Source organism: Emydura macquarii, unplaced genomic scaffold (assembly GCF_026122565.2).
Source record: "Emydura macquarii macquarii isolate MOO-44397 ecotype Brisbane River unplaced genomic scaffold, CSIRO-AGI_Emac_v2 contig_3328, whole genome shotgun sequence".
NCBI classification, from domain to species: domain Eukaryota; kingdom Metazoa; phylum Chordata; order Testudines; family Chelidae; genus Emydura; species Emydura macquarii.
Genome location: NW_027133465.1, coordinates 5,739,812 through 5,762,533, shown reverse-complemented (window position 1 = coordinate 5,762,533; position 22,722 = coordinate 5,739,812). Strand labels below are relative to the sequence as shown.

Sequence of the window (22,722 nt, the reverse complement as noted above, 5' to 3'; positions counted from 1 at the left end):
ATGAAATACACATTTTGAAAGCCATATATTTTTATCTCAATATACCAGAGTCAATCTCAATATTAACCCTCTTCCAAGTTCCTGATCATTATCAACGCTGGAATAAGAGAATTTTGGGGAAAAACTGATGATGTAGTTATATGATTTGACAACACTCTTTCCATTTCAGTAGTATCTCTGGAGGTTGTTAAACAGAAGCTACTAGAGTTAAACATTTTTAAATCAGCAGGCCTGGATAACTTGCATCCAAGAGTTTTAAAAGCTGTCTGAGGAGCTTGCTGAACATTAATGTTGATTTTCAAAAAGTCTTGGAGCATTACATAAATTCTAGAAGACTGGAAGAAAGCTAGTGTTTTGCCAATATTTTAAAAGGGTAAACAGAATAACCTTGAATAATTATAGGCCTATCAGTCTGATATCAATCCTTGGTAATATAATGAAGCGGCTGATACAGGATTCGATTAATAAAGAATTAAAGGAGGGTAATATAATTAATGCCAATCAACATGGGTTTATGGAAAATAGATCCTGTCAAACTAACTTGATACCTTTTTTGATAAAATTACAAGTTTGGTTGATAAAGTTAATAGTGTTGAAATAAATACTTAGACTTCTGTAAGGCATTTGACTTGGTACTTGACATGATATTTTGTTTAATAGTCTAGAAGGATATAAAGTTAACAAGGCATACATTAAATGGATTAAAAATTGGCTGGTCTCAAAATTAAATCATTATCAAGTGGGTGTGTTTCCTCAGGGATTGGTACTTGGCTCTGTACTGTTTAACATATTTATTACTGACCTGGAAGAAAACATAAAATCATCACTGAAAAAGTTTGCAGATGACACAGAAATTGGGGGTGAGATAAATAATGAAGATGAGAGGTTACTGATTCAGGGCAACCTGGATCTCTTGGTAAATGGAATAAGCAAACAATATGTGTTTTAATACTGCTAAATATAAATAGGTTGTATACATCTAGGAACAAAGAACATAAGCCATACTTACAGAATGGAGGCTTCTATCCTAGGAAGCAATGACTGAAAAAGGTTTTGGGGTGATGGTGGATTATCAACTAAATACTAGCTGCCAGTGTGATGCTGTGGCCAGGCGAGGTAATGCAATCTTGTGATGCATAAACGGGGGACTCTCTATTAAACACTGATGCAACTGATGCTGGAATACTATGTCCACAAATATATTGGGTATCCACAAATTCGAGAAGGCTGTTGATAAATTGGAAAGGATTCAGAGAAGAGCCCCAAGAATGATTAAAAAGTATGCCTTAGTGTGAGAGACTCCAAGAGCTCAATCTATTTATCTTAACAAAGAGAACGTTAAAGGATGAATTGTTTATAGTCTGTAAGTATCTACAGGGGAACAAATATTTAATTATGGGCTCTTCAATCTAGCAGAGAAAGGTATAACACTATCCAATGGCTGGAAGTTGAAGCTAGACAAATTCAGACTGGAAATAAGAGGCAATTTTTTAACAATGAGGTAATTAACCATTGGTTCAGTTTACCCAGACTCATGGTGTATGCTCCATCACTCATAATTCTAAATCAAGATTGGATTTTTTTAAAAGATATATTCTAGCAATTATTTTGGGAAAGTTCTATGGCCTATGTTATACAGGAGGTCAGACTAGATTATCACAAGGTCTCTTTTGGCCTCACAATATATGAACCTATAATTTTTTTTCCTTTCCTAGCTAAGTTTCCAATTTCCATTGCTAGAAGATGTAATGTTCATAGTTTGCTTTAAAAAGGATGCCTCTTGGATATGATTGTAATAAAAAAAAAATTGGCAAGTATTTATCTTTTGCAGAAACATTTAATGATTAGACATTTGTTGTCTCTAGTGGAGATGAAACCCATACGTCTATTAGACATCCAGGAAAAACCACAAATGTTTACAAACCTGTAGGCCAGGGGTTGGCAACCTTAACAAAGGGCCGTGCCCAGTCTTCCCGCCCACCCCTCCCCCAGTGCTGGCGGTAGTGTTGGTGGCGGTCTGCAGCCCCTGTTGTGGCAGCTGTGTTGGCAGCAGGGGCAGGTTTGGAGCTCCATTCTGGCAGCAGTGTCTGCGGTAGGGGTGGATCTGGAGCCCTGTTCCAGTGGCAGTGTCCACGTGCATGGGCGATCTGCAGCCCCCATTCCAGCAGCAAGCACAGAGTGGCGCAGCTCTGGTTAGGGCACTGTGTGCTGCTCAAAGTTGGCATGCATGCCACAGGTCGCTGACCCCTGTAGGCTATGTCACAAATTTCAGCACTCTCCAAAAGGTACACCACATACATCCAAATTTGAGAACTGGCTTGATGGGATAAAATGACATAAATAATTAGTAATCAAAAATATTATCAATGTCGTTTTCTGTATGTTTCAGCTACTAGTTGACTGTGTTTAACTATGAATTTGACAAATGACATTTTTGTACACTTTGTTTATTTGGGAAAATTTTAATCTTCAGACTTAAACAAAAGAAAAAAAATCCCACAAGAAACCAGACCCCTTAACTGAGCTGTCTATTGTTTGTTTTTTAAAGGAGAGCTTTGAAGTGTGGGGAAAACTCACTTGTTGGCTATATTCATGCTGTTGTGGGATTCTTAAATGCAAAGTGTCTTATGCTCTTTTTCTAGCTGAGTTATTTTAAAGCAGTATTCAGATATAAAAATAGTTCATATTTGGTTACATGTTTGCTTTGGAATTTGTCAATATAGATTTGACTAATAGCCATCATGTGCCTACCCTGATGTTTACATATTTTCTGTTTATATTACTATAAAATGGTATAAATTCCCAACATTTAACCAAATGGAAACACTTTATAAATGTTTTTTAATTATACATTATTCCTATGTAAGAATGTAGAGCTTGTAGCTTATTTGCAAATGCTTCAAAGACCACAGTTCTTTTGATGTGTGATACAGGCTTTTGTATGTTTTTAGCTGTAATCAATTGATTGTTTCCAGAATAAGAATTTGTACTGTTATTTTTATTGGTGTGACAGGCATCTGCTTATCTAGTTGACAGTGTGTGATGGGGTCCCTGGGGTGCAACATGGACTGTGGGACCTTTGAGCCCAACCAAACCCACCAACTTGGGTTGCCTCTCACACTGCGGTTCTGATGTCAATCTACAAACCTCTGATAGGCAATGCACTTACACAGACATCCACAGGCAGGGACACACCCAACTGTGTTACATGAATGATCTCCCAGCCGCTCATGAACCATCAGTGAGGAGGCTCCCGCCAATTCCCCCGAGCTCCTCAGTCTTGCACCCAGAGCTGTACTGTCGTGCACTGGTCAGAAGCCTGATCAGTGTAAATTCATTAAGTTTGCAACTCCCTCAATGTGGAGTGGACACACTTTGTAAACTCAGCTGAGATTTTTCAAGAGCTTCAACCAAAAACATACAGTTTTAGGTAAAATATAAAACAGATTTATTAAATACAGAAAGATTTTAAGTGAGTATAAGTAGCAGGCATAGAGATCAAAGTTGGTTACTTAAGAAATAAAAGTAAATTCACAGTCTGAGTTCTACAAACTAAGCAGGATTTGAATCAAGCCGTGTCTCACTCTGACAGATGGTACAAGCAGGTTTCTGTTCCTCAATACACAGGCTGGGACTACATTCCCTGCAGCCTGTGACCACCCTTCCCCAGTTCAGAGTCTTTGTCCTCCAAATGTTCCTCTAGGTGTTGAGTTGGGAGCAGGCAGGGGGAGGCCAAGTGATTACGTCACTTCCCATCTTTTATACTTTCTTCCAGCTTGCTGGAAAGATTTTAGCTTTGACATGGGGTTTGGGCAGTTCCCATTGGTCAGGCAGCCTCCATTGCCTATGTGCCTTCTCTGTGAGAAGTCTCTGGGATGGCCATTGGAAGAATGGATTCCCTTTAATGGTCCTTCAGCACTGTCTGGGCGGTGATGGCTACTCCTTTGTTGTGACTGAAAGGCTGGTTGTGGGTATTCCCAACTTCACAATGTATATCAGTAACACACACACACACACACAGCAAAACTTCATAACTTCACATACAATGATAGCACATACAATCCAACAGGCTATTAATGTTCAGCAGATCAAGACTTTTCGAATAATACCTCACAAAGCAGGCATTGTACAAAACATATCAAATAGTAACAGTGGTGAATATGAGGGTTCCAGGGTGCTACTTAGAAGTCCAGAGTGTCACACAGTTCACTTATTTGATGCCTGACTTGCTTGGCTGGAACACATCCAGTCTGTTGTACTAAGTGCTGACTGCTGCTGATTTACAGTTTTTAGAGTCTGGTAGTATAGAATTCTGTGCAACTGTCATTGCAGTGACCTTGCAGTTTCTGAAGCTTTGTCTTGCTTTCCTTGAAAGCTTGCTGTTTTGTTGTTGTTTTTTTTGTATGAAATCAGTTTTATATGTTAGTAGGTAGAGGTCAAATAAATGGCCAATTATTTTGGCTATCTATTCCATTCATTTATATTTATTTTGAATTACCATGCATAATTTTGTATACTGAGAATGTCGGTAATTAAATCATAACATTCTGAATATGGCAGCTTGAGGTGTGATTTTAAATGTTTTTAAATACATGTTTTTAAGAAGGTTGTGCTTTTTATATTTAGACTTTCGATGTATGTAATGTACCTGTCAAAGATTCTCTAGATATATATACAATTTGACAGATGCATTTAATAAAATATACAAGATATTTTTAGCTTAAGCTTGCTACAAAGATATACAAAGGATTGGTAGTCAATGCACCATGTGTAATTATTTCTTCTTTGTGTTAGAAGCACCGGTAAGGATTGAAGCTTTTTTGTACTAGCTATTGTTCAAACATAGTGAAACACATACAGTACTCCCTGCCCTGAAGAGTTTATAAATTAAAGACAAGAGAAAAGTGGATATAACAAATGAAAGGAGAGAATAGGAACATTTATAATAATGACTCTGAATCACTGAATATTTTCTTTTTTAATTGCTGCACAATTGCAAATTTAAAAAAAAGCTATGTTATGCTCTAGAATCCAAGATTTATTTTTTAAAAAATCTGTCCTTTTTTGTTGCCTTAAAAGTGTGAACTGAATGTCAATTGATGACAGTAATATGTACCTGAGTCTGCCAACAAACTTTAAAGTATCTTATTCATCGCACTGGGTTATTAACAATAAAATCTGATGAAAAATTTAAATACCAATATTAAGTGTTTATCATTTATGCAGAAATATCAGGCTAATGTTCCTATTTGTTGTTGCATGTAGTGGTAGAGAAGGGGATGGGGTGATGGCATAACTAGTGGCTTTCAATGGATAATAAACAAGAAATGTAATTCCCCAACCACAAATGCAGAATCAGTTCTGCACCAAAGGAAAAGACAAAGAAGGAAAGAAGAGATGCCAGAACCAAAAGCCTTAACTATATCCAATACCAACTCTCATCCTTTCTCAGGTGCTAAAAAATCTAGTTTCATACCCAGATCTCAAAACCTCAAGCTTTCCCCATTGGCAGCTTCTGACAATGAGTAATTGCGTTGTACATAGTGCTTAAAACAAACAAACAAAAAGCTCTGCTGAACAGATCTTTAAAAATGAGAGCAGTGGAAATCAAATTGTATGTAACATCAAAATATGTAATAACGGGGAACTGCACAGATTAGAATGGATTTGGGGTGTCACTGAAAAGGAGAGGGTAGGGAAATACCACCTCATTCCACTGGCTCTGCTACATAATTTAGGTTGAGTGTGTCTCTCAGAACCTGAGTCCTGAGAAACTTAAAAGGCCTTTTAAAACACAGATCATGCTCCCTCTACTGGTTTTACTGCTGCTGACAATACCAAATATTAGTCTTAGATGCAGTCCTACCATAAATGATACTGTTGCACAACAGAAAGATGTTTTGGCATAAAACAGACTACATACTGTACAACTGGAAACTGTTTGTCCATCCAAAACATAGGAAAAAAACAGTTTGAAAAGAGTAAGAAGGAGAAATGTAGGTCGAAATTTATAAGCTCTAAGAGTTCTACAAACAATAGAAAGTTAGTTATAAATAATTTACCATGACCCTGATTTTTAAGTTATATTGGCATATTTTCTGTTTTTCTTTATAGCACAAGTCTTCATAGTTGCTGAATAGAAAGGATTTTAGGTTAATATAATTTTTTAAAATTTCAGGTGAAAGTGTCCATATGTTATGCATTTTGAGTATTCATGCAGCGTGTCTTATCAGACTGGTTTCCATTTCATCTGAGTGAAGGGAAGATATCTGTACATCTTTTGAACATTAACCCTGTGACCTTATTTAAGTGAATAGAAAATGTTTTAGCAAGTATTCTTTGTTAACTGGATTATAAATGAAATTTTGTTTAGAAATTTTGTAAACACTGTTTTGGTGTGATCCTGTTCAAAATTGGAGGCAATTCTAATTAGGTTCCATATGATTACTACTTGAAAGCATTTCATGAAGCTTCAACTTTAGCTGTAACTGTCTATAGGTTTGAAAGCATAAACCATTTAGTGTCTTTTAAACTGTTAAAGGTGGGAATAGAAAGTAAAGTAAATGTTGTCTTAGGTTAATTCCAGTCTGATCTAGTTCTACTTTTAGTTCATTATATCGGATTCAGGAAGGCTAGGATTGTGCTATCCTCCTGCTCACGAACCCCCAGTATGCATCATAATGTATAGTAACCACTGAACTCTGGCCATGAATCAGCATTTTCTGTCATTGGAATCTGTTGCATCATACAACCCTTGATAAGTCATTTGTATAGTTTAGAGATTAGTAGTTGAATCTTCAGACGCTATGGGAGAGTGAGGAAGATGGTGTAGAATGTGCAGTGCTTGCTATTTGATAGAACACCACGTTGTACAGACAAAGCTTGGAAGAGTTCATAAATGAAAGTTCAGGCTTCATGACAAGAATCAAAACTTGCTATTACAGTGGCCTCCCAGTTCTCATAAGCCTTTCCCCACGCCTATTTTTTTCATTTTTGGGAAGTTTCTTTATGTTATTAGAGAACAAATCTATTTTTTGCTTTGAAAGAAATATACATGTGCTTTTAAGTGAACACGATTTCAATTTGTTTAAATGAAAGATATGCAAGTGTGGAAGATAAGTCTATACATTGTTTATAAATTACACTTCTCTTTTAAGATTAATTTCTTTTTCAAGGAATCTTTTTGTATAAAATCTTAGTTGCCTTTTTACCACTAGCTGAAAAGATTATCAGGCTAATCTGCACACCCTGGCGATTAAGAAATGAATCCAGTGTTTGCTAATTCAAAAATAAGCAAAAACAACAGTGGGATAGTCTGTTTACTGTTAAAGGTGAGCTGACTGCTACCTATTGCTATGAAAGAGTCTGAAATAAACATTGCTGTGGCTGTTGGCTACAGCTAATTACAGATTTTCATTGACACGATGCCTCACATCACTCCTGTGAGGTATAGGGAAACAGAGACAGAGTGGTTAAGTGAGTTCATGCAGTCACACAAATTTCTGACAACTATTTAAAGATATTTGTGCACCTTTTATGAACAAAAAAAAGTACTTTCACAGCCTGACAAACCTCACTAGGTATCATTACTAACTAATGCACTTTTGTCCTCTAGCCAGAGCCTCCATAATGCACTAAATACCATGGTAATAGCTTTTGATGAAATTGGGGGAAAAGGAGATAGTGTCAATAGATAGAACACTTGATACTCATTGACATTGTGATTCTTGGATTCTTTAACAATCTACTTCCATCAGCTTTTATTTAAGCTTTTATAGACACAGGGGTGGTTTTTTAAACTAGCATTATTATTTCTTGAACTGCCTGATGGAGTCTGCACACCACATTCACTTCAGTTTCTCAGTGTAGGTTATGTCAAAAACCTCTAGTATGGCACAGTCTGCTCCAGAGAAGACCAGGACTGGAGTAGAAGAGAATGTAGTATGTTAGGACATGGCCAGTAGTACTCTTTACTTATTATAAATATTATTATTACATACACAAAAATACATTAAAAAACATAATTAAGGTTGTAAAGTCAAACACTGAAAAATTAGGAAATGCCAGAATTAATGTTGCTTGTACATCCTTAATTCAGTCCCCTTGTGCATATTCGTTATGATATAGTCTGATTACATACTATTTTTTCCACATGACCTCTGCCTCATTCAGATCACTGGAAAGAAGGTGCTCAATTAATGAGAAGGTACTAAGTATTTTTTTTATCCTCGTTATTCAATGTGTAGCTCCATGCTTTATTTATTGTCCACTATTCAAATCATGCTATAAAATAGAATTATTAATTTCCTCATGGGCTTTCTGTGGTGCCTATCACTATAGTATCCAAGTGTTCTTCTTCGAGTGCTTGCTCATGTCCATTCCATATTAGGTGTGTGTGCGCGCCACATGCACTGGTGCCAGAGATTTTTCCCTTAGCGGTATCTGTAGGGCCAGCTCTAGTGCCTTCTGGGGTTGCACATGTATGCGCTGGTACATAGGGCGCCACCTGGCCCCCCTCCCTCTCAGTTCCTTCTTACCACCTGTGATGGTGCTGGAACATTCTCTTGCTGCAGCAAGCTTTTACAACCCAGTGGTTTTCCTTAATTACATTAGTGTATATAGTTTGTTAGTTAGTTTGCAAAGCGTTAATTTTCTTAGAAATGTTATAAGTTGACGAATGTAGCCCAGGGACGAGGCATGTCCTGGTCCCTGGTCTTCAAGCAGTGTGCTTCATGTAAGAAGCCTGTGCTGGTCAACAACCCTCACTAGAGCTGCTAAAGTGCCTGGCAGAGGCTCATGTACGAGACAAGTGCAGAATCTGTAAACGGTTCAGGCCTCACACCAAAAAAGATTGAGATATCAGACTGAGAGCTCTCCAAATGGAGTCGGCACTTAGACCGGCCTCAGAGCCAAGCCAGTCTGACTCGGCCCTGAGTACATCAGCTTTGATGTGGAACGCCCAGCCGGCGCCAGCTTCCCCCCAGCACCAATCACCATCCCAGGTGCCAAAGAAGAAATCCAAGAAGACACCTACCGAACGGGGCTGCTCACCGGTCCCAAGGAGGGACAGGAAGAGCACAGATGATCAGGTGAGACCCATGCCAAGGGTTTGGGGTGGCATTGACCGTGCCTATTTGGGTCCTAAGCCCAACTCCGGACCCACGGCTGATTCCTGGGAGCAGCAAAGCTACCCAGCACCTTATGGTACTGACCACTCCAGAGGCATTCCAGGCGGTGAAGGACCTTCTGTCAATTCCCATGCCTCCGATACTGTGGGAAGAGAGGGCCCCGTACCGGGACATGGTACCGGTACCACCAACTGCAGGGCCATCCAGAGGCAAGCCTGCAATGAGGCCCCTGCAGTGATCCCTGACACCAAAACATTGTTCCTGGCCGCGTGCAGGCCACTGACAGCCCCACCAATGGTCACCGGACCCACGATGCCAGTTCCAGAGCAGTCACGCTCACGACACTGGTCTTTGGACCTGTGTCCTGGTCTCCAGATCACCGCCACTGGTCCCCTGAATCCCAGCACCAGTCACCAAATTCTCAGCAAAGATCCCCGGAATCCCGACACCGGTCATCACCGAGCCAGTACAGAAACACGAAGAATAAGAGTCAGTCGGTGGACATGCAACACGGAGGGTCCTGGCTAACCACTCTCCAGTACCAGAACACCACCATTGCCAATGCGGTGGGGAAGGGCAAGGAACATCGGCACCTCCATGGTCCCCAGAGAGCAGCTCCTCAGACTTGGAAGGGGAGGAGGCAATCCTGCCTGGGAGACAGACATCTACCTCCTTGGCCACGGGCTGCCCCATGGGACCTCCTGTAGGAGTTTGGCTGCAGGAACAGGGTCCCTACTGTGGCAGTTTTGGAACCCCTGGGGGTTTCCCCTGCCCTGAGATCATAAGGACAGTCATTCTCTGGGGCTTTTGGGGAGAAGATCATCAGTGGTCACTCACCCAGCACCTGACTTGGATGTTGAGACAGACCAAATGGCCAAGGCCTCTGCTGTAGCCCCAGAAGGAGCCATCCCAGCCAGGGAGGAAGAGCTTACCACTCCATCCTTGCCAGTGTCATCCTTCTCCTCACCAGATGAGGCCATGGCGGGACCCTCTGCCACTGTCCCACATGATGACTTCAGGACTTACCAAAAGCTGCTCAAACGAGTAGATCGAACCTGGGCTTACAGGCAGAGGAATTGAAGGAGCCAGCTGATGAGCTTTTTGACATCTTGGCAGCAGCTGCTCCATCCAAGGTGACTCTCTCAGTCCACGAAGAGGTAGTAAAACTAGAAAAGGCCCTGTGGCAGACCCTAGCCTCTCTGCCCCTTACATCTAAGCAGGCAGAAAGGAAATACTAAGTATCTATCTTGAATATCTATACACCCACCCCTACCTGGAGTTGGTGGTGGTAACAGCAGCCAACAAAAGAGACAGGTAAGGGCAGGTGAGTTCCTCCACAAAGAATAAAGAGGTGAAAAAGTTAGACCTTGTCAGAAGAGAGGTTTTTTCAACAGCAAGTCTACAGCTGTGCATATTAAATCAACAAGTCCTGTTGGGTAGGTATGATTTTAATGTCTGGCACTCCTTGACTAAGTTCACCGATTCCCTGCCTTAGAACTCCAGACAGGAATTTGAGGTTATACTGGAAGAGGGGAAGTCAGTGGCCAGGGCCTCCCTCCAAGCAGTCTCTGACGTGGCCTATTAGACGGCCAACACAATGGCGTTGGCTGTATCAATGAAACGAACATTGTGGCTCCAATCATCTGATCTATCTTCACAGTCCATTCAAGACCTCCCATTTGACGGTGCAGCCCTATTCACAGACCAAACAGACTCAATGCTGCATAGGTTAAAGGACTCCAGACCCACTCTATGCTCTGCACCCCATCATCTGCCAGGAGGTACTTCAAGCCCCAACAGCCACAGAGATTCAGGGATCAATCCAGATGCGAACCCTACAAAAAACAGGGGTCATAAAAAGATGCCAGGGCCAACCCCCAGCTACTACCCCCCAGTTGGGCTCGAGCCGTTACCTCTCTGGAGGCAGACAGGCCTCTTGAAAGTGCGCCCAGGGGCGACCTACGAGCTCTTACTCAGGATCCATTCTCCCTTTTATTTTTGCACCGCCTTCCTCCTGGCCTGGGCTACTGTAATATTGGTCCAATGGGTGCTAAATAAAGTGGCAGCTGGGTACACCCTTCAGTTTATTTCACGCCCACCTCCCAACCCCGTCCCTCTTCAGGGACCCTTCTCACAAGCAACTCTTACCCAAGATGGTAGGTATTATTATCTTTGTTTTACAGATGGGGAACTGAAGCACAAAGTTTTTGACTATTCTGCTATCACACACAATCTTCGATAGAATCAGGAATTGAACTCTGATCTCTCTGAAATCCATTGTCTTAAGCGCAAGCTCATTCCTTGCCTAACAGTGTGTCCCAAAGAAGCATAATTAATGATCTACTATTTTTAAGAATTATTTTTTTTACTGTCTATTTCCAGTAACACCAAAATGTTAGACACATTGTCCCTGCCTTGAAGAGCTCCGAAATCTACAGACAGACAGCAGGTAGAACAAAGGGGTATAACACATACATCAAGAAATCAGGATGATTGGCAATACCATGGTAGTAATGATTTAAGAATAGAGTAGGTTGTTTTTAGTAGGATATTAAAACTATTCCCAGTGTTATTCCTGAAACTTGTTACAGTTTTGCATAGGTTTCATGACCGAAGTATGTCTTCAGGAGGGATTTAAATGCAGAAAAGACTCTACAGAGGAGTTCAGGAAGGGCATTCCTTCATAGGAGGCATGGAATAAGCATGGAGACGTTTGTCTAAGAAGCTGACAAATGGGTGGAAGTGCTGGCATCATTTTGGGGTGAAGGGGAGTGATTTTGGAAAAAAAGGCAAAGGTGAATAAGTAGTATAGAAGAGAGTTAAGCAGGGCATGAAGCTTGAACTTGATGCAATAAAGGAGGGTAAACTGTTGGGGAGGTGATGTGGTCAGAATGACTGACTGTGAGGATAGCCATCAGTGCAGTAGCTTGTATGGAGAAAGCAATTCAGGAACTGAAGAACCCAGGGAGGAGTTGGTTACAGTAATCAAGACAGGAAACTGGATGAGAATTTTTAGCTTTAGTGATTGATGGAAAGGATGGATCTTAAAAATGTTGTGGAGGGAGAGGATGCAAAATTTGGAAATGGCTTGAATGTGTGTCTTCAAAAACATGTTGAAACAGTTGAAAATAGGAATTTACCAGCTTGTTCCAAAACCACACTGAAATGTGTTGAGAGCAGTTCCCAAAGTGCTTTGCTCTGCCCAAAGTTAGCCTGTGCTTCTTGGAGTACAGCTCTCGCTAATTCAGGAAACACTTGGGTGTGCTCCACTTGGGAGGCAGGTGGGGCTGGATCTGAAAGTTTTAACTGGAAGCATACAACATTCCTGGATTAGAAGTCATGGAGACAGACATCCTGAAAAGATTACTCAGCTTTTCATTTTGCAACACTAACTTTTTTGTTGAATTTGAAATCTATTGCTGAAAACAAGTGACAGAGAAAAGAAACTATACTGAAACATCCTTATGGTTCCCTTGGCATCGTGGATGTTACTTTGGTATCTTTGATTTAATTGTTAATGGGTGATCAGTAATTAGAACTTGTGGACATTCATTCAGAATGAAATTTCCCCTGTTCAAAGAGTCTGTACAAAGTCTATGCACCACTACTTCAGTGTTACTTAAGTGTTCCATAGTTATCCTGCTGGTGAATTTCACCCTAAAGGAATAATCTGAAATTGTTGCCCGATCTTTTAATGGTAGTTAGTAGAACTTCTTTGTATGAGAACTGGGATGGAATTCGCTTATGAAGTGATTGTTTAGCACACAAACAATAGTGGCATAGGTACCTAAAATCTTCATATAGGTATCTATCCTGTACCTGTTGTTTGGGTGACATAGACCAAATGTTCTGCAAGCAGCAGCAGCAGGACATTTGGTACATAACAGGAATGAAATCTCAATGTGCTATAGTGGCTGACTACTATTTAAGACTGCACAAGAAAACATTTTCATCATTGTCCACATTGGTATGAATGTCACAGCAATCAACCTGCTAGAATTTATATATAACTCCAGAAAACTTGGTAGAAAATTTGAATAAGATTGTAGAATAATCTTCCTAAGGATTCTGCCATATCCAACGACCAAGGAAATGAACTAGTGGCCAAAGAGGTGGCAGAAAGATTGGGTTTCATGAATCATTGGTTGTCTGGAGAAACGGGGATGTAAGGATTAATTGTGACTTCCATTTGAACAGCAGGGGAAAACATTTCCTAAACTAGGAAGAAAGCTGGAGAGGCACAATAGAGAGAGAAAATCCAGAAAGGAAGATGGGCAATATTACAGTCTGAGCAAAGTAACAGTAAGAATAGAATATGTAGAGCATCAAATTGGATATAGAGCACAGTTGTACTGTAAGTGCTAAAGTAAAAATGGCTTGTAGTGTACTGTTTTTTCCTAATGGCTCAACATTTACTTAGTTTTAGTGAGACCAGAATGAGAAGGATTAGAAATGTTATACAAACCCATGAAATTTCTAGCCCAGTTTTAAAGACTCGAAAAGATTTAGGTAGAATGCAGAAGAGGTGCATCCCAAATCCCTGTAAGTCAAGAAGTGGTCCCCAAATTTTTACGCTCTTTTATACTTTCTATCTCTTCATCAAAGTTATTAGCTTCCTACTTGAGGATGGCTAGGCAAAGTTTCATCAGAAGTGGTCCAGGTTGGGTGGATGCATTTTAGGGTGTAATCATGTGCTTTCCCACCTTGTCATTTGAGGTACTGCTATTCAAATCCCATTTAATCTGTCCTGGGCAATTGGTCTTTCGAAAGCAGAATTTCTTAACTTGTATTCATTTCCTACAGACAGTTCCACTAATGTAGGTGCCTACCAATCAATCTTTGTTGGTCAAATGGCTAGCTGTTCAAATTTGAGAAGTAACGCATGATATAAGGCATAGCTTCTTTGGAAGACACTGAACAGTGCAAGATCTGGGGGAAAAGAAGGCTGTCAAGTCTAGAGTCTGAAGGAAGAAGTGTTCCTTTGTTGTGGTTGTGGGCTCACATGAGGGGAGCTGGATGCAACTGGTCTGCATCAGTGGAATTGATCCACAGAGAGGAATTATCAGTTTTTAGTATTTACAAATTGCTGAGATAATTGATTGGAAAGCTGGCTGAAGAGAGCCTTCTGTCAGGAAAATATCCTGGAGTATGATTTATCCACTTGCCTGCCAGTTTACATACAAAAGAAATAGACATCTGTTCAGATTGTCATCTTTGTTAAACAAATTTTATGGATGCAGGAAATCCCATTTTCAGGAAGGAAAACAAATATTCCTTCTCATATTCTGTAGATGTAAAAAGTCTGATTACTACACCTCACTGGAACAGAATGTAGTCAGATTGACTGAGACTATTGCACAGAGTTTTACATAATTATTTATACTCAGAATTAATTGCTAAACTGTCCATAAAGTAGTGTTGGATTCAAACCTGAAAAGAACACATTTTAAAACTCTGAACAAATTTTACTTAGCTCCATGGTATTTTAAGATTCGGAGGCTTAAGTATTCTACTCTAGCACTGCTCAGAAGGTACAGGAACACACCCGCCCATGTTCTGGTAAATTCCACAGCTAAAAAAAACACCGAGAGAAAATCCTGTTTTAGTTAAATGTGTTTGAAAAATATGATCATGAGGATACCACTCTGAATGCTGGGATCCATGGACATTCAGATTTATTCTTGAGCAATTTATTTTCAGAATATATGGAGAATCACTTTTAAATGAGATTTAGAGCTGGTCAAAAAGCAATATGAAATTTTCAAAAAGTTTTTTTTAATCTACATTGAAAATGTTGATGAAAAGTTTTGTCAATTTTTGAATTTCTCTACTAACAACATTTGACTTAGTATGCAGACATCCACCTCCTCACCCAGCTCATTTCTGCTTCTGATTTTCCTAGCCACCTGTCTTTTTTGCTGTTCTGTTTCCTTTACTTTCTTTCATGTCCTCCATTAAACTGGGATTGTAGTTATATTTAAGCTATATCTTGAGGTTAAAGCATAATGTGTAACAACCTGACCAGTATATGCAACTGGAATAACTAAATTTTGAATGTTCATCAGCTTATGATTTTAGGGGGAAAAAATCAGTAGAACCACATCCCTCATACTCCTTCCTAAAGAGTCAAGCTACGTATTCAATAAAGTGATCTTTGTGAAACTTTTGTACATGAGTATGTGTGGGTGTCCATGTGTATTAAAAACTCTGTGATCTTTGAAACGAGTATTCCATGTACCAGATATCTTACTCTCTGGATAGGTAGAGCAATCACATGTTTAACAATATAGATAAAAATAAGGCCTGAGAAATGAAAGTTAATACAGGGATCTTGGGTATGTGTTTGGTGGCAAAGAGGTAGCGCTGAAGAGAATATTGCACCCAAAATTTTTTAATAGATTTCCAATGGATAAGACGCAGCAGTAGGAATCAGGATACCTGGGTTCTAATTCCAGCACTACCACTGACCTGCTGCGTGGCCTTCGAAAAGTCATGTCACTTCTCTGTGCATCTGTTTCTCTTCCCATGCTTTCTGTCTTGTCTCTATTTAGACTATAAACACTTTGGGGGCAAGAACTTGTGTGTTTATATGTTGCCTTACACAATAGTGCCCCGATCTCTTGTGAGGCCCCTAGGCACTACTGTAATACAAATAATTTCTATGCTGTCCAGTATTTAAACGTTGTTCCCTCGGAACCAGCATAACACCATTTTGCGTAAATTGAACCAGCCATATCATATTAGCCTATAAATAACATCCTCTCCTTTTCTCCAGTGAAACTGGCTAACACAAGATATAAATAACAGTGTGCTCACTTTAATGTAGTTTAACTCATCAAAACAAAATATATTTAGAAGTTTCTAGTCCTAAGTATTTTTTATTCTTGCTAAAACATTAATTTGTTCACATCAATGAAGAATTTTATTAAAATAACTGTGGCTGATCCACCCATCTGCCCACCCCTCCTATTTTTCCCTGTCCACAGTTAGCAATGAAAACATACTGAAGTGCGTTCGCTATATATCAAGAAACTCATAATGGCACACATCACCATAGTGTCTTGTCTTATATGTTCATAGGTGGTAAGAGCAGGAGAGAAAGTGAAAAGTTGTGGGAGGGAGGAAATTTTACTTATCAGGTTGATCAGGCAAATCATTTTGAGTGGCCTCATGAAGGCAAACTGCTTTCATGAAGATTCCTTTATAGCAATCTCCGAACTCCATTAGTAGGAGAAATGTATATTTCTAAAAGGAGACAAAACTTCCACAATTTTTTTTTAACCACAAAGAGATAGAGTGGTACCTTGTAAAACTTCTTATTGTTGACTTTCTCAATGGTGCTCAGAGGGATTGCATGTATACCTCATTAGCATTACTCCCCCGTGAATAAACGAATGGACTTCAAAAAAAAAAAAAAAAAAGTATAATTGGCATACTGAATTCTCAAGTGATATTTGGGAAATAGAGTTTAATTTTTAATGCAGCAGTGCAGCTGCTATACCTTGGCATGCAGCTATTTTGTTTTTCCTCATTATTCAGCTATTACAGTGATTGCAATACCATGAATCTCAAACCACTTTCCTTTAATGGATGTATTGATCATTTGTGTGAACTGCAGAAGTAGCTAAAAATAGTGTAAGTTTTTTCCCCATTGTAGTCAATTGTAGTAACCCCAGTATAGCTTTAGTAACAGATTTTTTTTTGATTGGTATGTTTAAATTTTTAAACAAGAAACCCCACTGTCAGGAATTTAAATAATTTTTGTTTTTTTAAAAAACCATTGCAACTTTATTATTAAATTCTTTGTGCCCAAACTAAAGAGATTAAGAGAGCGCCTTTAAAAATCCTCTGAGTGAATAAAGTAGATTGTAAACCTGCAGCTGACTATGGACTCCTATGTTCAGGAGGAGCAATCTGAGGAGCTAATAAATCTGAACTACGTTGGGAAAGAACATACCATTTAGTGAAACAGAAAAAAGAGACAGGTTTTTGGGCATGTATACACAGGACATCCAGCAAAATTGATCCAGATTAACTGAAGGTTTGAATCTGAAGTGAATTAATTAAACCACATTAAAACACTTGTGTGAACACCCTCATTCAGAATTAAAGTGATGTTGGTACTAGATGAAGATGAATGGGATGAAAAAATGGGGTGACATAAAGGAGAAAATAAGTCATAAAGCATATATATGACCCAGTATCTGGGTTCCTTCTGTTAATAAATGAAATACGTGTAGGTGTAAAGAAAAGAAAACAAGGAAACATATTTTTAAATAGACATGTAATTGGTAAGTATGACATATCAAATGTAGGTGTTTGTGTGTATAAGGCACCTGTCCCCCGTTCACTACACTGGCTTTTCACAGAAATTGAGTGAAGTTCAAGGTCCTTATCTTCAAGGCACAATGTTTTGACCCAGGATGTCTAAAAGATTACCTTAAGTTCCAGAATGAAAACTGTGGTTGACAGTTCCGCTGTTCGGGCATAATGGAACTCTACAATAAAGTAGAAAGCTCATCTATGTGAGAATGGCTTTCTCGGGGCTGGTGCAAGTCTGTAGAATGAACTTTCATAGGAACTGGGGACTTATCAGCAGGTCCACCCTAGCGGGGAAAGGGAAGATAGGAAAGGGAGGGAGAGACAGTTTGTTGTAGGCTCTCTGTTTGAGAGGGCTCCCAAACCTGTGATCCTGGTGCCTGGGTCGCAGTGCCACTTGGGTTTTGCCCAGCTGTGTTTCCGACATGATGGGGAGTGGCCAGGCCAAATTTGAGTGAGTGGCACTGCACCCCGCTGCAACCGGTCACAATATGCAGGTGGGGAGCTGGACCTAGCCCCATGACTCAGGAGCCGTCACTGTGGGATGAGCGTAGGGGTAGACTTGCTCTCCAACCGCTCTACCCTTCACTTGTTTTTTGTATGGGCTGGGAGGCCTCAGTTTCAGATTTTGTTCCAAGTCCCCTAAAACCTCAGTGTGGCTCTGACTATCACAGACATAACCACCTTCTGCATCAGTGCAAGGCACACTTCTTTAACCTTCCTTCTCTCATATAAACATATGGCAGCATGTACATTAAAAAAACCTCAACAACAACAACAAAAACCCTACCAAAATAAAACACTCACTGCGTGCACAGTTTGCACCCAGGAGAGAGAATGAGAGAATAAACCAAAAATGACAAATGTTAGTCACATCACTTAATGCATTACCATAAGGCAGCTCAGATACTATGGTGATGGGTGCGGTATAAGAATCTATATAGACTAGAATAGGCATGACTGGAAAATTACACAAGAAATTAAGATGTGTCAATTTCTCAAGAACAAAGGAAATGAAAGATTTCTGAAGGAAATGGTATAGTACAGGCTCTAGATATTTCTAGAGTGATTTGACAGTGATAGACAGCCACAGAACCCTTTACTTCAGTGTTGGAGAGTAGTTCTAAAACTGAAAAAAATTCAGTTTTTCCCAAGAATGGGGAGGTATAGAAGTGACTGTGATTTTAAGAAAGAGGTGACAAAATTGGAAAGAGCCCATAAATCTTCAAAGTTATAAACAGTTGTTATAAAGAGGATGGGGTCAATTATTCTCCAGGTCCATCAAGGGTATAATAAGAAATAATCAGCTTAGTGTGAAGCAAGGGAGATTTAAATTAGATATTAGGAAAAACTTTTCTAACTATTAGGATAGTTAAACACTGGAATAGGCTTCCAAGGGAAGTTGTGGAATTCCTGTTTTTGAAGACTTTAAAGAGCAGATTAGACTAAAACCTGTCAGGGTGGTCTAGATATACTTAATCCTGCCTCAGCATGCAGGGATGGACTAGATGACCTCTTGATGTTCCTTCCAACCCTACACTTCTGTGATTTATGTGCCAGAACAATTTATTTTAAAAAAGTTTGAAAACTGACAAAAGTCTTGGTCCACTTCAGGTTTATTTCAAAATTAAGAAGGAAGTGATAAGATAGACCCAAGAACTGCCAGTACACAATGTCCTCTTTGGAAACAACAGCTGTACTGATGAATTTTCTAAAGATGCTAATATGACTTGTATATTCAAGAAAGGCTCTTGAGAAATTAGACCTAGAAGACCTGAGTCTCCACTGTTACACCAGTGTAATTCCATTGACTTTAATGGAATCATTTCTTATTTATACCTAAGTTCATATTTTATATAAGGATAATCAGAAATCGAAAATAATGACTAAACTGAGGCTCTGAAAAAGTTTAGATAAGGAAAATAATGTTAATTGACGTTAGGAAAACTTTGAATACAGTACTAAACTGAAGCCGTCAGCAAGTGTGACATAGAGAGTGGATAAAAGTTGGGTTTGGTATTGAGGGAGAAGAGAACTATTGTGAATGGAGGAAAATGAATGGATTGCAGTGAAAATCAAATAATTTGTATTATCTTTATTGCTTTACTTTCAATTTTTGCAGAGTCAAATTCTATTGTTACATGCATTCCTTTGCATAAAAAATGGAGAATTACTTGTACAGACTAGAAGGTCATGGTAGAGGATGGATTCTACAGTTCAGTTTATAGAAATGCAGTGATAAGACTAGAAAACATACATTAAAATGGAATATGTCCAGTGAACAGTATAAACATTAAAAGGTAAAAGGAGTATCTGAAAAGAATCAGGGAAAACAGGATAAAACTCATGACTTTCTGCATTACTTTATATAAAGTTGAACACTCTGTATTATTCATCATGTTATGAGATATGGCTCCTTGTCTATATAAAGAAAAGTTAGTCTGTGGAATAAACAACTACCAAGAATAGCAACCAAAGCAGGTTTTGAAAGAGTTGGACCAATATTTGAAGGAAATATTTTTGTGGAATGCAACTCTTAACTAAAAAGGATGGGTTTTGCTGACCTTCCTTCCTTCCTTCCTTTCTTGTTGTCTGTGGCTAAATGTTCTCATGTAGTGCTGATCAGAATACTGCTGATGTCAGCCAACCCTGCTGAACTGAGTTGTGTTGAATTCATTAGTTGTGAGTGAAGTAGGGGATTTTTTTGTAATAATGATCAAGTCCTTATTTTTCTTAATCATTAGGTGATAATGTTTCGAGGAAATTCTCAACATCAGATACAATACAAACTAGCCACCAAAACTTAGAGCCCTTAACAAACTGTGACCCTGTGGCAGTCCTAGGTTAAATATAAAAATACAAAACCAGTTTGCCTTTGCATGTTAAACTTCTTATGAAAGGAGCTGAAGTGTGGTCCTAAAATTAACTGTTGCTTTAATAAATGAGCATATTGCTCTGAGCAATTTTAGCTCTTACTATGTGTATCATGAATTCTCATCATCTTATGTTTTGCTGATCACAAATTTCTACACTTCTTGCAATATAGTTTAATCTTGGGTTATCTGAAACTCCCAGATATCTAAAACAGGGTCACATCTCCCAAAGACATTATGTGGAAAATTCCCTTGATTGTGGAAAACAACATCATCTGCCAGGATATTTTCATGAGCAAGATTATACTGTATATTTAATGGGGTAAAGCCATATTTTTGAGCCAAACCATGAGAAATCATTGTCCAGCTTGTGCAGTTTAAATGGATTTGACAGTTTTAAAAGAGTTCAGAAAGTAAAGATTTAGGATAGTATTAACTTGACAAATTTAAAAGGAAAATGATGAAAATAATATTTTTAAGTTTGTGGCATGAAATTTGAGGTAAGTTATTTATCAAGTGACGACAGTGTGCTTGTACTCAAAGAAACATAAAGACAAGCAGTATGGCCCAGTGAATTGTGTATGGGAGTGAGTCAGGAAACCTGGTTTCTATTCATGTCTCTTTCATTAACCTGCTGTTTGACTTTAAGCAAACTATTTCCTTTCTCCAACTAAGTCTTTGTACAGTGCTGAGCAAACTAGGGCCCAATCTCAGATGGAGCATTTAAGTGCTACAGTAATACAAATAATAATTAATAAAAAGGCACAGTCCCTGTATGCCAATGAATTACAATCTAGTTTGGATACTAACAGAACAGATCAGACACAGGTACATATGGTATGCTGATTGGAGCAGGAGGGTGGTGTAAAAACCTAGCTTTGGCTTGGGCTTCTGTGATATGAAGCTACTTTTATAGTTTCTGCTTTTGCTTTGATTATTAAACAGGAAAACCTGTTATACCAGCATGAGGTAATACCACTGAGGTAATAGATAAATGTTCATGTTCTCACTCAACAAACACAATGAACTTTGTTTAGTTCATTTAAAACTTTTCCTTAGACTACATTCCAAAAATGAATGGAGAAGGCAGATCAAGGTCACATCTAATTTTGTTATATTACCTCCACCCATGTAAGGAAATCCTAGTCATCAACATCAACTATATTGTTTCCTGAACTGTAACAGGAAAAAGAAAAAAGCACAAATAAGCTGTTAAGTAGTAGTATGTATGTGACACCACCAGCCAAAAATAAGCAATTATAAATTTAAACTAACATTCCATCCATGAATCATACCATTAATCTCTACAATAGGTATTGTCATATAGTCACCCTGTATTTAAAAAAAATAAAGATTTTTCTTATAGAATGAAAAGCTGTATTCAGCCTTCATTAAAAGATTCAACACTGTAAACCAATCTAGTGTTTACATCTTTGCAGGCATGTATTGCAAATGTTATTTACTTGGTGGGGAAGCTAATATGGTCCATTAAGATAATGCACTAAGTTTTCATAAGTCGAAGCTTGTTCATATTACAAAAACAACACACATTTCAGTAGTCTCTGCTCAAGATAAGATCATGTTTAGAATAGCAGGAATTTTTCAGGTAAAAATTGAAATGGACTGGCAGATCTGTATGGAAAACTTTATACAGCACCTGTTCACACCATGTCTACCTCAAACAATTTCTATTTGTCCTTTGGAATTTTAGAGAGCGAGAGAGAGAATAAAAAAAACCAGGATACACTTTTTCTGAGCTTTCCAGGAATGCTAATGCTCTTAAAATGCTTCTGGTTCCTGATTTAATACTTAAATAATATCTTTCATACCTAATATAAGAGATGCCTATGAATACTAGAGTAAAAAAGACCACTAAATAAATAATTACATAAATAAACATTAAGTATTTTCAGCACGATATGTCATTTCTACAGTTACATTTTTGAAGGACTACAGCAGGCAAACATCCAAATATACTTAGTCTCTGAAGTTCAGTTCCACTTAAATCTTTGGATTCAGGGGAATTTATAATGTAATATAAAATTATAACCACGACATCTTCTAACTAGAGAGAGAAGAATTAAAAGGAAGATATGATATTAACAAACTCATGAAGCAAATTAGGACTAAGAAAATTCATATCCTCTTCATCAGTAAACACTTGAGATTTAAATATCCTAAATTTTGTATTCAAAAACAGAATATTCAAAATGTTCTGTTTTTCAAATCTGTTTAAACATCTGTTAAATTAAAAGTATAGAATTTAGTTAAGCAGTTTTGAAATTGTCTGATTCAGTGATATTTAATAGGGTTTAAATTTTCTCACCTTTAAGATGGCAGTTCATTTGAATGGAATTGATTTCATATTAAACATTGCTTGCTTTCTTGCGAAACTTAATTGT

The 22,722-nt window shown here is 38.5% G+C and overlaps 1 protein-coding gene across 4 annotated transcripts in view; it reads left to right on the top strand.

The window, feature by feature from the left end:
- Nucleotides 1-22,722, top strand: part of FCHSD2 (FCH and double SH3 domains 2) — a 252,443-nt gene that overhangs the window by 153,723 nt on the left and 75,998 nt on the right. The window lies entirely within an intron of this gene.